This window comes from Oncorhynchus gorbuscha, linkage group LG26 (genome assembly GCF_021184085.1).
Source record: "Oncorhynchus gorbuscha isolate QuinsamMale2020 ecotype Even-year linkage group LG26, OgorEven_v1.0, whole genome shotgun sequence".
NCBI lineage: Eukaryota > Metazoa > Chordata > Actinopteri > Salmoniformes > Salmonidae > Oncorhynchus > Oncorhynchus gorbuscha.
In genome coordinates this window covers 21,537,010-21,553,408 of record NC_060198.1, presented here as the reverse complement: position 1 = coordinate 21,553,408, position 16,399 = coordinate 21,537,010, and the positions used below count along the sequence as shown (strand labels likewise).

Genomic DNA, 16,399 nt, shown 5'->3' with positions numbered 1-16,399 from the left:
GGTATTTTTCGTTTTTGAATAATAAAAGTTCTACATTTCCTTTATGAGTAGTGAGTGATCCTAGGGTGGCAACACATACATTCTAAGAGATTTTAATATAGTATTTTTCCATTCTGATTGTTTTATACTGTTCAATTCAAATTCAACCAAAATAAGTTTTAATTATTTTTGCATTTCCTGCACTCAATTGCAGTGGTGAGAAAAGTACCCAATTGTCATACTTGAGTAAAAGTAAAGATACGTTAATAGAAAATTACTCAAGTAAACATGAAAGTAACCCAGTAAAATACTAATGAGTAAAAGTCTAAAAGTATTTAGTTTTAAATATAATTAAGTATCAAAAGTAAATGTAATTGATGAAATGTACATAAATATCAAAAGTAAAAAGTAGAAATAATTTCAAATTCCTTTTATTAAGCAAACCAGATGGCACCACTTTATTTTAAAAAAACAAATTTTTTTTATGGATAGCCTGGGGCACACTCCAACACTCAAACATAACTTACAAACAAAGCATTTGTGTTTGGTGAGTCTTCCACATTAAAGGCAGAAGATGGCCAGGAATGTTATCTTGTATGTGAAGTGTGTGAATTGGACCATTTTCCTGTCCTGCCAAACATAACAAGTACTTTTAGGTGAAGTAAAATGTACAATATTTTCTTTGGGAATATAGTGATGTAAAAGTTGTCCAAAAAATATAGTAAAGTACAGATACCAAAAAAACAACTTAAGTAGTACTTTAAATTATTTTTTACTTAAGTAGTACTTGAAAGTATTTTTACTTAAGTACTTTACACCCCTGCTCAATTGAGATCATTTCCACACATCCACATAGGGCTGCACAATATGGGCAATTAATCTAGGACATCATTTTAACCAAATGTTGCAGTTGCGATTTGACTTGCGAATTAGAGCAAAACTGTTGGAATCATGGAAATAGAATGACTATTCTAATTCTTTACTTAGAATATAATAGTGGGCACTTTGAATACAGTGTTGTTTGAGATGACAACAAATTAAAATGCCAGGGAGGAGTTATTGTGACAAGGTAGGAACTAAAGTGTTGATAAGTGTTTCCTATGGGACCCTATAAGCTTTGGCTACATTGCATATTTTCTCTTAGGTACTTCATGTAGCTAACATATTCTTCCTTTGCATATTCCTCTTTGGTTTAGAAGATACTGTTGCAAAAACAACATGCTGATTTAGGTCTACACCATCACTGGTATTATCGGGCTGTATTAGCTAGCTACGTTTGCTCTTACTCAGTAAATTTATTAGCTAGCTAGCTATTTGCATTTGCGGCTAACTAACAAGATTTATGTCAACTTGCTAAGAAAAGACAAACTAGCTGTTTGCTGATGTAAGAAACACAAACTAATAGTGTCATTACAGAACTCTAGTGGATTCATATTAAGAAGAAAGGGCAAAACAACATTGTTGTCATCAACATTGTTGCATGTGCTGTATTGAACATGCAGACTGATCGCAAGTGGCTCATGGTTGGGGAACATCAAATACGCTCCTTGAGTGACAGGGGGTGTGGCTAAGTCTGTGTGGAAAGTGGCACGGAGAGAAAGAGCGGAGAGAGATGACTCAAGTAGCGAAGTAAACTATAAAAATTGACAACACACATGGCATATCACATTTAACAAACCAAACATTCAAAAACCGGTATAGAAGGTAAAGTAAAATCCCAAACCGGTCCCTGCATCAATACATGTAATGTCAATATATCATAAAATACGGTATACTGCCCAGTTTTCAGTAACTGTTTCAGGGGCCTCCACCTAGTCAAAATACTAAACTCAGTTGTTTAACTTGCTCATCAGCTCAGTGTTCCACATAATGTAAACAGGTTAAGGGTTTAGATGACCTTACCCTCAACTTGTTAAAAGAAAACAACCTTCAATCAATACTCATCATCCGTATCTACAGGGGGAAATGTAAGCTCCTCCTGAGTTGGCATCTAACTGTTTCACCATCTGGAGGAGTAGAAAACATGATAGCTGCTGAAATCTTATCAGCCAGAGAGGCACATATCGCCTTACAGCATGTAAATAACATTTCAAAGGGAAGAGAGTGAGAACACGTTATAACAGTTTCACACTAACCTTGCTAAGAATGAGATTGGGGCAGGTTAGCCCAAGCTACAACCTAGTGTCTCTCCTCACATTTTTAGGGAACAGCTCTGCCTCTAGAAGCCTTGACTTTCCATATCATAATTATAGTGATTGATATATTACCCAACCCAAATTTAGAATGACAGTTCTTAGTGCTTCACATTGGTTCAATCACTTTAATTAAAGATCCTCACTTTTCTCATCCCTTGTGGTAATGACATATTGGTATCTCAATGCATTCTTAGTCTAAATTACTATACATTTTACAGTGTGCAGACCTCCACAATCAACATGATACCCCAAATAATCCATTTTGGATAAGCTTAAATCAATTATGGGCACGGTTGACCTCCCCCTTCACTGCACTCATTCTTCTTTTCCTTTCATTTCATGTTCTTCTTCAGATAGTGTTTCAGTTTGTCCTTTTAATGGCAGATGTTTAAAGTGAATGGCCCTTGATAATGTCTCTCATCTGTCCTTTACAGTGATTATGTCTTCAGTACACCAGCAGCATTTTTTATTTTTTTATTTGTTTTATTTCACCTTTATTTAACCAGGTAGGCAAGTTGAGAACAAGTTCTCATTTACAATGGCGACCTGCCCAAGATAAAGCAAAGCAGCTCGACACATACAACAACACAAAGTTACACATGGAGTAAAACAAACATACAGTCAATAACACAGTATAAACAAGTCTATATACGATGTGAGCAAATGAGGTGAGATAAGGGAGGTAAAGGCAAAAAAGGCCATGGTGGCAAAGTAAATACAATATAGCAAGTAAAACACTGGAATGGTAGATTTGCAGTGGAAGAATGTGCAAAGTAGAAATAAAAATAATGGGGTGCAAAGGAGCAAAATAAATAAATAATAAAATAAATACAGTAAGGAAAGAGGTAGTTGTTTGGGCTAAATTACAGGTGGGCTATGTACAGGTGCAGTAATCTGTGAGCTGCTCTGACAGTTGGTGCTTAAAGCTAGTGAGGGAGATAAGTGTTTCCAGTTTCAGAGATTTTTGTAGTTCGTTCTAGTCATTGGCAACAGAGAACTGGAAGGAGAGGCGGCCAAAGAAATAATTGGTTTTGGGGGTGACCAGAGAGATATACCTGCTGGAGCGCGTGCTACAGGTGGGTGATGCTATGGTGACCAGCGAGCTGAGATAAGGGGGGACTTTACCTAGCAGGGTCTTGTAGATGACATGGGGTCAGTGGGTTTTGGCGACGAGTATAAAGCGAGGGCCAGCCAACGAGAGTGTACAGGTCGCAATGGTGGGTAGTATATGGGGCTTTGGTGACAAAACGGATTGCACTGTGATAGACTGCATCCAATTGGTTGAGTAGGGTATTGGAGGCTATTTTGTAAATGACATCGCCAAAGTCGAGGATTGGTAGGATGGTCAGTTTTACAAGGGTGTGTTTGGCAGCATGACTGAAGGATGCTTTGTTGCGAAATAGGAAGCCAATTCTAGATTTAACTTTGGATTGGAGATGTTTGATGTCGGTCTGGAAGGAGACTTTACAATCTAACAAGACACCTAGGTATTTGTAGTTGTCCACGTATTCTAAGTCAGAGCCGTCCAGAGTAGTGATGTTGGACAGACGGGCAGGTGCAGGCAGCGATCGGTTGAAAAGCATGCATTTAGTTTTACTTGTATTTAAGAGCAATTGGAGGCCACGGAAGGAGAGTTGTATGGCATTGAAGCTTGCCTGGAGGGTTGTTAACACAGTGTCCAAAGAAGAGCATGAGAGAAGTTTGGACTGGATCTCTCTCCATGCTCACTCCACATGCATCTCATGTCGCACTCCTGAGAGAAAAAGCATGAGAGAACAGGCAGTTGATAGCTTCGACTGCTGTGTACATGTTACTGGTTCGGACTCAGGTTTCACTGTAGAAGTGGTGAAGGACCATACTGAACGCTATTCTCTGCATTTTCAGCCAGTTAGAGGGGGTGATAAGGTTCACACTGTTCATCAGCCGAATTACCTTCCATGCATCTAAATACCAGCTTCAACAGGCCAGAACAACAGTTCAGTTTAGAATAACAACACCCAGTTGAAACCACCCCCCCCCAAAAAAAATTCAGAGGGCTAATCCTTAGGGAGAAATCCCAATCTGGTGAGATTTGTTATTGATGCAGGACAAAAACAAAGAAAAAAAACAAAACAGCAATATTATCACCTGAGGTGGGAAAAACTTCAATTAATTTGAAGTAACTGTCATCCATTACCTAAATCATTTTTTTCCCTTTTACAAGCAGGCATGTGAAGAAAATGAATTTAGCATATTTTCCAAAGGGCCCTAGGGGGCAGGTAATTCCCCCTTGGACACACATGAAGTGAAAAGTCAGGTCAGAGGTCAGTCAGCCCTATTAAGTGAGTGTTTCTTTTCCTGTACCTCAGACATTATTTAAATATATTTCAAACATGTTGTGTATCATTGTGTTTTCCAGTACATATCTTCTAATCAAGAGAATATACATGTGTGAAACAAAAACAATAGAAACTTTCATTTGTGTATATCATCATTTTCTAACCCCTGAAAAACCAACTAAAATAAAATAAAAAAGACCCCACACTTCTAAATCAAACAGAGTATTAAACACTAACAAATATTCATTAATAGGTGGGTTGTGTGTGGGTGCTGGCATGTGTGTGGCAGAAATTGTAGGGTAAACATAAACCAAATGGCCAGGACTTGCTTAATTTGTGAGTTCCCTTAACCTTTTTATGTGTGTCATCATCTATAAAAGCATATCCCACTTGAATTTCTTCATCCATTGATATTGATGGACCCGGGATTTTGTCACTCAAAATTGATATTTAATCTATTGGTTGTGAGGGGGTATAAATAGGCTCCTGTCTTTTGTTAGCAGATGCTAATGTGTTTGTTCTGTAATCTTCCTGGCCAGGTGAGTGGAGGGAGTCATACGCTTGAAGGCCGATGGGATTGTCCTCAATTTCCTCTGATTCCAGGCTTTCTTTGAGGCAGATGATAATGTCCCTGTGCTGATTTCCTCAGATTCCAGGCTTTCGTTGTCGGACGAGGAAATATTGACGATTCTGCTGTACTTGGTTCTGTTATTCGTCTCTGTGGAGATAGAAGCAGCTGCCTTGAGAGTTTCATTTTCCGCATTATCTTTTTTTTGCTGGAAACATAGTCTTAATATTTTTACTTTTCTGAGTTCGTATTATTTGACCAATGAAGTAGATGTGTCTAGCTCTTCCTCAGTAAAGTCTCGCATGGTGAATTCAATTCTTTCTGACCTCTGAAAGCTCTGCCAAAGTAACCATCTTTGATGACTTTAATTGTCTTGTCCCAGCACATTTTGTCTCTATGACTTGGCAGAAGGAGTCTACTCCAACTTGTTCCAGCCATCCAATTTGGAAAGTATGTTCTGTTCTCTTAACGTTGGAGTTTCCACAAAGTTTTGCTGATTTCTCATGACACTTCTTTATGTGTTTAAAATTTTCCATAAGCTTCTCTGCAGTTTTAGACACTGGATCCCTGGAGAGTGGCCAATTCATTTGCAGTAGTGCCTTTGTTATGCTGGTGAATGAGGACCCAAAAGCGATTTAACGAAAACAGAGTCTTTATTCCAGTATATGACAAAAGTAATAATCCTGGAAATATCAAGGAGAAAACAAAACAGGAAAAACTGAAATCCACTCGTAGTTGCGAGGACTGACTGGAGACTCGACCATAGACTGCAGGTTGCTTCGGGAAGGCACCGACCGTAGCAGACTAAGACACCTGCTCATACGCAGCATCTGAAGAAGATAAAACACGACAGGGCGAGACAAGGACACAGAACAGCGAACATCATACAAGGATCCGACAAGGACAGAAGCGGAAAACAAGGGGAGAAATAGGGGCTCTAATCAGAGGGAAAAATAGGGGACAGGTGTGAAAAGAGTAAATGAGTGAGTTAGGAGAATGAGGAACAGCTGGGAGCAGGAACGGAACGATAGAGAGAAGAGAGAGAGGGAGGGGGAGAGAGAGGGATAGAAAGAGGGAACGAACCTAATAAGACCAGCAGGGGGAAACGAACAGAAGGGAAAGCACAAGGACAAGACAATATAAGACAAAACATGACAGTACCCCCCCACTCACCGAGCGCCACCTGGCGCACTTGAGGAGGAACCCTGGCGGCAACGGAGGAAATCATCAATCAGCGAACGGTCCAGCACGTCCCGAGATGGAACCCAACTCCTCTCCTCAGGACCGTAACCCTCCCAATCCACTAAGTACTGGTGACCACGTCCCCGAGAACGCATGTCCATGATCTTTCGTACTTTGTAAATAGGTGCGCCCTAGACAAGGACGGGGGGGGAGGGAAGACTAACGGGGGCGCGAAGAAAGGGCTTGACACAGGAGACATGGAAGACAGGGTGGACGCGACGAAGATGTCGCGGAAGAAGCAGTCGCACAGCGACAGGATTGACGACCTGGGAGACACGGAACGGACCAATGAACCGCGGAGTCAACTTGCGAGAAGCTGTCGTAAGGGGAAGGTTACGAGTGGAAAGCCACACTCTCTGGCCGCGACAATACCTAGGACTCTTAATCCTACGTTTATTGGCGGCTCTCACAGTCTGCGCCCTGTAACGGCAAAGTGCAGACCTCACCCTCCTCCAAGTGCGCTCACAACGTTGGACAAATGCCTGAGCGGAGGGAACGCTGGACTCGGCGAGCTGGGACGAGAACAGAGGAGGCTGGTACCCCAGACTACTCTGAAACGGAGATAGCCCGGTAGCAGACGAAGGAAGCAAGTTGTGAGCGTATTCTGCCCAGGGGAGCTGTTCTGCCCAAGACGCAGGGTTTCTAAAAGAAAGGCTGCGTAATATGCAACCAATCGTCTGATTGGCCCTTTCTGCTTGACCGTTAGACTGAGGATGAAAACCGGAAGAGAGATTGACGGAAGTACCAATCAAACGACAGAATTCCCTCCAAAACTGTGACGTGAATTGCGGACCTTTGTCTGAAACGGCGTCTAACGGGAGGCCATGAATTCTGAACTCATTCTCAATGATGATTTGTGCCGTCTCCTTAGCGGAAGGAAGCTTAGCGAGGGGAATGAAATGTGCCGCCTTAGAGAACCTATCGACAACCGTAAGAATCACAGTCTTCCCCGCAGACGAAGGCAGACCGGTAATGAAGTCTAAGGCGATGTGAGACCATGGTCGAGAAGGAATGGGAAGCGGTCTGAGACGACTGGCAGGAGGAGAGTTACCTGACTTAGTCTGCGCGCAGTCCGAACAAGCAGCCACGAAACGGCGCGTGTCACGCTCCTGAGTAGGCCACCAAAACCACTGGCGAATAGATGCAAGTGTACCCCGAACGCCGGGGTGGCCAGCTAACTTGGCAGAGTGAGCCCACTGAAGAACAGCCAGATGAGTAGAAACAGGAACGAAAAGAAGGTTACTAGGACAAGCGCGCGGCGACGCAGTGTGAGTGAGTGCTTGCTTAACCTGTCTCTCAATTCCCCAGACAGTCAACCCGACAACACGCCCATCAGGAAGTATCCCCTCGGGATCGGTAGAAGCCACAGAAGAACTAAAGAGACGAGATAAGGCATCAGGCTTGGTGTTCTTATTACCCGGGCGATAAGAAATCACGAACTCGAAACGAGCGAAAAACAACGCCCAACGAGCTTGACGTGCATTAAGTCGTTTGGCAGAACGGATGTACTCAAGGTTCTTATGGTCAGTCCAAACGACAAAAGGAACGGTCGCCCCCTCCAACCACTGTCGCCATTCGCCTAGGGCTAAGCGGATGGCGAGCAGTTCGCGGTTACCCACATCATAGTTGCGTTCTGATGGCGACAGGCAATGAGAAAAATAAGCGCAAGGATGGACCTTATCGTCAGACTGGAAGCGCTGGGATAGAATGGCTCCCACGCCCACCTCTGAAGCGTCAACCTCGACAATGAATTGTTTAGTGACGTCAGGAGTAACAAGGATAGGAGCGGACGTAAAACGCTTCTTGAGGAGATCAAAAGCTCCCTGGGCGGAACCGGACCACTTAAAGCACGTCTTGACAGAAGTAAGAGCTGTGAGAGGGGCAGCAACTTGACCGAAATTACGAATGAAACGCCGATAGAAATTAGCGAAACCTAGAAAGCGCTGCAACTCGACACGTGACCTTGGAACGGGCCAATCACTGACAGCCTGGACTTTAGCGGGATCCATCTGAATGCCTTCAGCGGAAATAACAGAACCGAGAAATGTGACAGAGGAGACATGAAAGGCGCACTTCTCAGCCTTCACGTAGAGACAATTCTCTAAAAGGCGTTGGAGTACACGTCGAACGTGCTGAACATGAATCTCGAGTGACGGTGAAAAAATCAGGATATCGTCAAGGTAGACAAAAACAAAGATGTTCAGCATGTCTCTCAGTACATCATTAACTAATGCCTGAAGAACAGCTGGAGCATTAGCGAGACCGAACGGCAGAACCCGGTACTCAAAATGCCCTAACGGAGTGTTAAACGCCGTTTTCCACTCGTCCCCCTCTCTGATGCGCACGAGATGGTAAGCGTTACGAAGGTCCAACTTAGTAAAGAACCTGGCTCCCTGCAGAATCTCGAAGGCTGACGACATAAGGGGAAGCGGATAACGATTCTTAACCGTTATGTCATTCAGCCCTCGATAATCCACGCAGGGGCGCAGAGTACCGTCCTTCTTCTTAACAAAAAAAAACCCCGCTCCGGCGGGAGAGGAAGAAGGCACTACGGTGCCGGCGTCGAGAGAAACAGACAAATAATCCTCGAGAGCCTTACGTTCGGGAGCCGACAGAGAGTATAGTCTACCCCGAGGGGGAGTGGTCCCCGGAAGGAGATCAATACTACAATCATACGACCGGTGAGGAGGAAGGGAGTTGGCTCTGGACCGACTGAAGACCGTGCGCAGATCATGATATTCCTCCGGCACTCCTGTCAAATCACCAGGTTCCTCCTGAGAAGAGGGGACAGAAGAAACAGGAGGGATAGCAGACATTAAACAGTCTCGAGCCCGACCAGTAAGGAGTGAAATGACGTAAGCAATCCGAGCTCTCTCTCTTGAGTATGTGTTGGGTTGGAGAGAGAACACAATATCACACTGGGTGAGAAAGGAGCGGCACTCAGTGGGCTGCCCAGAGTAACATGGTGGGTTATTAACCCTAGGTTCCGGAGACTCGGAAGACCAGGAAGTAGCTGGTGGCACGAGACGAAGACTCTGAAACTGTCCTGAGAGGTCGGAAACCTGAGCGGCCAGGGTCTCAACGGCATGACGAGCAGCAGACAATTCCTGCTCGTGTCTGCCGAGCATTGCTCCCTGGATCTTGACAGCAGTGTTACAAGAATCCGTAGTCGCTGGGTCCATTCTTGGTCGGATCCTTCTGTTATGCTGGTGAATGAGGACCCAAAAGCGACTTAACGAAAACAGAGTCTTTATTCCAGTATATGACAAAAGTAATAATCCTGGAAATATCAAGGAGAAAACAAAACAGGAAAAACTGAAATCCACTCGTAGTTGCGAGGACTGACTGGAGACTCGACCATAGACTGCAGGTTGCTTCGGGAAGGCACCGACCGTAGCAGACTAAGACACCTGCTCATACGCAGCATCTGAAGAAGATAAAACACGACAGGGCGAGACAAGGACACAGAACAGTGAACATCATACAAGGATCCGACAAGGACAGAAGCGGAAAACAAGGGGAGAAATAGGGGCTCTAATCAGAGGGCAAAATAGGGGACAGGTGTGAAAAGAGTAAATGAGTGAGTTAGGAGAATGAGGAACAGCTGGGAGCAGGAACGGAACGATAGAGAGAAGAGAGAGAGGGAGGGGGAGAGAGAGGGATAGAAAGAGGGAACAAACCTAATAAGACCAGCAGGGGGAAACGAACAGAAGGGAAAGCACAAGGACAAGACAATATAAGACAAAACATGACAGCCTTAGGGCAATATGGTCACCAAATCTGGACACATATTTTGCGAATTCGGCATCCGTCATTACTTCGACGGCACTGAAGTCGATCTGAAAACAAAGGAGGAAAATCAAATCCAAATGTATTTGTCATATGTGCAGAATACAACAGTTGTAGAACTTACAGTGAAATGCTTACTAACAGGCCCTTAACCAATAACGCAGTTATAAGAAAAATAAGAGTTAAGATAAATATTTACTAAATAATCTAGAGTAAAAAATAAAAGGGCAACAATAAAATAACAATAGCGAGGATATATAAAGGGTGTACCTGTACCGAGTCAATGTAAAGGTTAGTCGAGGTAATTGAGGTAATATGTACATGTTGATAGGGGTAAAGTGACTATGCATAGATAATAGATCATTAACAGCTTGTAGCAGTGTCAAAAAAGGGGGGGGGTCAATGCAAATATTCTGGCGCTTTGATACCGCTTAGCAGAGAGAATAGTTTATGACTAGGGTGGCTGGAGTCTTTACCATTTTTAGGGCCTTGCTCTGACACAGCCTAGTATAGAGGTCCTTGATGGCAGGAAACTTGGCGCCAGTGATGTACTGGGCCGTACGCATTACCATCTGTAATGCCTTGCGATCAGAAGCTGAGCAGTTGCCATACCAGGCGGTAATGCAACCAGTCAGGATGCTCTCGATGGTGCAGCTGTAGAACTTTTTGAGGATCTGAGGACCAATACCTAATCTTTTCAGTCTCCTGAGGGGTAATTGGGGCGGCAGGGTAGCCTAGTGGTTAGAGCATTGGACTAGTAACCGAAAGGTTGCAAGTTCAAATCCCTGAGCTGACAAGGTACAAAATCTGTCATTCTGCCCCTGAACAGGCAGTTCCTAGGCCGTCATTGAAAATAAGAATTTGTTCTTAACTGACTTGTCTAGTAAAATAAAAGGTTAAAAAAATAGGTGTTGTTCTGCCCTCTTCATGACTATCTTGGTGTGTTTGGACCATGACAGTTTGTTGGTGATGTGGACACCAAGGACCTTGAAGCTCTCAACCTGCTCCACTACAACCCCGTCGATAAGAATGGGGGCATGATCTGCCCTCCTTTTCCTGTAGGCCATGGTCATCTCCTTTGTCTTGATCATGTTGAGGGAGAGATTGTTATCCTGGCACCACACGGCCAGGTCTCTAACCTCCTCACCATAGGCTGTCTCATCGTTGCCGGTGATCAGGCCTACCATCGTTGTGTCGTCGGCAAACTTAATGATGGTGTTGGAGTCATGCTTGGCCACGCAGTCATGGGTGAACATGGAGTACAAGAGGGAACTAAGCATGCACCCCTGAGGGGCCCCCGTGTTGAGGATCAGTGTGGCAGATGTGTTGTTTCCTACCCTTACCACCTGGGGGCGGCCCGTCTACAAGTCCAGTATCCAGTTGTAGAGGGAGGTGTTTAGTCCCAGGGTCCTTAGCTTAGTGATGACCTTTGAGGATACTATGGTGTTGTACGCTGAGCTGTAGTCAATGAACCACATTCTCACGTAGGTGTTCCTTTTGTCCAGGTGAGAAAGGGCAGTGTTGAGTGCAATACAGATTTATCATCTGTGGATCTGTTGGGGAGGTATGCATATTGGAGTGAGTCTAGGGTTTCTGGGATGATGGTGTTGGTGTGAGCCATGACCAGCTTTTGAAAGCACAGACGTGAGTGTTTACGGTCGGTAGTCATTTAGGCATGTTACCTTGGTATATTTGGGCACAGGGACTATGGTGGTCTGCTTGAAACCTGTAGGTATTACAGACCTGGCAAGGGACAGGTTGAAAATGTCAGTGAAGACACTTAGCAGTTGGTCAGCACACGTCCTGGTAATCCATCTGACCCTGTGGCCTTGTGAATGTTGGCTTGTTTAACAGTCTTACTCACAGTGTGATCACACAGTCGTCCGGAACAGCTGGTGCTCTCATGCATGCTTCAATGTTGCTTGCCTCGAAGCGCGCATAGAAGTCCTTGAGCTTGTCCGGTAGACTTGTGTCACTGGGGAGCTCGCTGCTGGGCTTCTCTTTGGAGTCCATAATAGAAGCCCTGCCATATCCGACGAGCATCAGAGCCGGTGTAGTAGGATTCAATCTTAGTCCTGTATTTATGCTTTGCCTGTTTGGTGGTTCGTTTGAGGGAAATAGCGGGATTTCTTATAAGCGTCCGGGTTAGAATCCTGCTCCTTGAAATCGGCTGCTCTTTAGCTCTGGGAGTTCCCTGTAATCCATGGCTTCTGGTTGGGGTATGTACGTATGGTCACTGTGGGGACCATGTCACTTATTGATAATGATGGTGACTGATGTGGTATGTGGTATACTCCATCAGATGATTCCCGGAACATATTCCAAGACTGTGGTGAAGTCAGGTAGGAGACCTGCACCAACTCCCCGTGCTTACCGTGGAGAGAGAGGGACCGGGCAGGCACCGTGTTATGCCGTGAGGAGCACGGTGTCCCCGGTGCGCAGGCATTGCCTGGTGCGGTACATAGCAGCGCCTCGTATCGGCCGGGCTAGAGTGGGCATCGAGCCAGGTGCCATGAAGCCGGCTCAGTGCATCTGGTCTCCACTGCATCTCCTCGGGCCGGGGTACATGGCAACAGCCCTACATGGCAACGCATGGTGTCCCCGGTTCGCCAGCACAGCCCAGTGCAGGCTATTCCACCTCATCGCAATGGCCTGGCTAAGGGGAGCATTCAGCCAGGTAGGGTTGGGCAGGCTCGGTGCTCGAGACCTCCAGTGCGCCTTCGCGGTCCGGTCTATCCGGTGCCACTTCCACGCACCAGCCCTCCGGTGGCAGCACCCCGCACCAGGCTGTCTCTCCGTCTCCTCCCTACAGGTGCTCCCGCCTGTCCAGTGCTGCCAGAGTCTTCCTCCTGCCCAGCGCTGTCAGAGTCTCCCATCTGTCCTGAGCTGCCAGAGTCTCCCGTCTGTCCTGAGCTGCCAGAGTCACCCGTCTGTCCTGAGCTGCCAGAGTCGCCCGTCTGTCCTGAGCTGCCAGAGTCGCCCGTCTGTCCTGAGCCGCCGGAGTCTCCCGCCTGTCCTGAGCCACCGGAGTTTCCCGCTTGTCCTGAGCCGCCGGTGTCACCCGCCTGTCCTGAGCCGCCAGAGTCTCCCGCCTGTCCTGAGACGCCGGAGTCTCCCATCTGTCCTGAGCAGCCGGAGTCTCAGGTCTGTCCTGAGCCACCGGAGCCGCCAGTCTGCCAGGAGCCGCCGGAGCCGCCAGCCAGCCAGGAGCTGCCAGAGCCGTCAGTCAGCCAGGCGATGCCAGAATCGCTATTCACTCCGGAGCTGCTGGAGTCTCCCGCCTGTCCGGCACTGCCGGAGTCTCCCGCCTGTTCGGCGCTGCCCTAGTCTCCCGCCTGTCCGGCGCTGGCGGAGTGTCCTGCTTGTCCGGCGCTGCTGGAGTATCCCACCTCTCCGGCTCTGCCGGAATCTCCCGTCCATTCGGGACCTGTGGCATGAGTCCCCAGTCCAAGGTCGGCAGGGAGGGTCACCATAGTTCTGTTATTTTATTCTTCGTTTTAGTATGGTCAGGGCGTGAGTTGGGGTGGGCAGTCTGTTTGTTTTTCTATGTTGGTTTTTGTGTTCGTCCTAGTATGGTTCTCAATCAGAGGCAGGTGTTGTTAGTTGTCTCTGATTGAGAATCATACTTAGGTAGCCTGGGTTTCACTTTTGGTTTGTGGGTGTTTGTTTCCGTGTGAGTGTTTTGGCCACACAGTACTGTTTCGGTTTTGTAAATTCACGTTTGTTATTTTCTGCTTAGTGTTCTGAGTTTTAATTAAAAATCATCATGAACCCTTACCACGCTGCAATTTGGTCCTCACCTTCTTCCACCGACGACAACCCTTACACACCAAGATTCTTCATAGAGCTGGTCGTTCGGCCAAACTGAACAATCAGGGGAGATGGGCCTTTGTCAGGGAGGTGACCAAGAACCCAATGGTCACTCTGACATAGTGGTGAATCATGGTGGTGGCAGCATCATGCTGTGAGGATGTTTTTCAGTGGCAGGGACTGGGAGACTAGTCAGGATCGAGGGAAAGATGAACAGAGCAAAGTACAGATATCCTTGATGAAAACTTGCTCCAGAGTGCTTAGGACCTCAGACTGGTGCAAAGGTTAACCTTCCAGTAGGACAACAACCCTAAGCACACAGCCAAGACAACGCAGGAGTGGCTTCGGGACAAGTCTCTGAATGTCCTTGAGTGGCCCAGCCAAAGCAAGGCTTGAACCTGATCGAACATCTCTAGAGAGTCCTGAAAATAGCTGTACAGTGACGGTCTCCATCCAAGAGGGGCAGCTCTCTGGGAACTGTGTTGGGGGGGGGGATCTTGGATGGTTGGTGGCCTGGCGGTTGGGAGCTTGGGCCGGTGGCCAATTGGTCGCTGGTTGGGCCCCCGATTTGACTTGGTGGAAGATCTGTCGACATGTCCTTGGCTCTGGTTGCTCCTGTGGGTCACTCTGGATGGGAGTCTGCTAGATGACTTAATGTAATGTAAATGTTGAGCGGCTTCACTGCAGGTATGTATGATTGTATGTTTTAATATTTAAAAATATATATATTATAAAAGATTAAAAATGTGTATTCCAAAGTCTCACCATGCATGTCTTCCATCTCACCTCACAGGGTTCCCAGCCCGTGTTCCCAGTTATTGCCAGTATAGTTGCAAACTTGTGTTCACCTAAAAAATAACGGACTGCTGAATAGTCCAGAACAGAACACACATGTCTGATACAGTTGGGAATACATGACATACTCAATATCTTTGAGTGTTATTGTTTTTTTATAACTGAGCTGAGTCGTCCAGGGCAGATGTGCCGTAATGAAAGGTAATATGTTCATCAAATTAATTGTCCAAATATTTATAATTGCTAGTAAACTCAATAATTTCTTCACCAAAACAAAACTGAAAAACTATCCTCTTAGTACTTGGTTTTCTAAAATGCATTCTTTCTGTTTTTTTCTGATTGATCAGGAGTCTCCATTTTTTGCACCAATTGACTGCATTTAATATCATTTTCTGCAGGTCTTGTTCAGTTTCTGCCATCAAAATAATATAATCACCGTATAAGAGAGTACTTAGCATTTCTTCATCATATCTCACTCCAATATTAAAATGTTTAATTTATTTTGCCAAAGCATTAATAAACATAGCAAACACAGTTGGTGATAAGGCGTCTCCTTGTTTTACACCCGAGGGTGTGGGAAACAAATCTGTACAATATTCGTTAACAAACAAACAGGCAGTTGTTGCTTGATTGTTAACCAATTCCTTCTCACCTTCCTCTCTTCTCTGTCTTGGCAGCACAATCAGGATGATGAGCCAGGGCAGCTTGATATGCTGTGATAAGTGTCCTCGCTCCTTTCATCCATCCTATAGTGGATGATTCTATGCTGGGGTGAGAAGGGTTGATTAGAGAGAAAGTGAGAGAAAGAGATTGATAGAAGAGAGGTCTGTTTGTTCTGTGTAGGTACACTTAGCTGTCAGCTTAGTGTGTGTGTGTGTGTGTGTGTGTGTGTGTGTGTGTGTGTGTGTGTGTGTGTGTGTGTGTGTGTGTGTGTGTGTGTGTGTGTGTGTGTGTGTGTGTGTGTGTGTGTGTGTGTGTGTGTGTGTGTGTGTGTGTGTGTGTGTGTGTGTGTAATCACAGTGATAATCTTATGTGGATGTGTACATTCTGTGTATTGAGGGCTAGTCAGTCGTGGCGTTACACCGGTCAAAAGACTTACCAGGTGGGTCTGATCTGCCGAATCTCTGACTACCTACTGGTGAGGATCCCTGATGAATGAATGCTATCATTGGGCCAATTGCCTGCCGAACAATCAATCAATTCATCAACCAGTCTATCTATCTGTCCGTCCTTCCGTCTGATCGTACGTCCGTGTCTGTCTGTGTGTCCGTCCGTGTGTGTATCTGTGTGTGTGTCACATCTGTCTGTATGTTTCATTGCCGGTGAGAAACTACACCAGTGTGATTAAGACCCCTACATGGCTGGACAGGGTTGTGGAGAAGCTGCAGCAGAATCTCTACCAAACAGTGCAACACTTTGTGTCTGACGTGTTGTTTATCTTCACCAACTGTGCCACATTTAACAGGGTAAGACAGCATTACTGCAATATCCAATGTGAAACCTCTGGGCTAAAATTTGGAAAAAAAATGTTGGACCTGCTAATCAACTTTACTTGTGTTAATGCATGAATAACACTAACAATGTGCCTTTGTTTAATCCATAACAAAGCTGCACAGGATAAATTAGTTGTGTTTATTGAATTTCTAGCTTGTTTATTATGTTTTCTATACAACGGTGTCTCTTTTTGTCCTGAAGGATAATGC

General features: G+C 45.5%; 1 protein-coding gene across 1 annotated transcript in view; it reads left to right on the top strand.

Moving 5' to 3' along the window:
• The window catches only part of LOC124015931 (nuclear body protein SP140-like protein), a 38,517-nt gene that overhangs the window by 21,894 nt on the left and 224 nt on the right, over window positions 1-16,399 (top strand). The window lies entirely within an intron of this gene.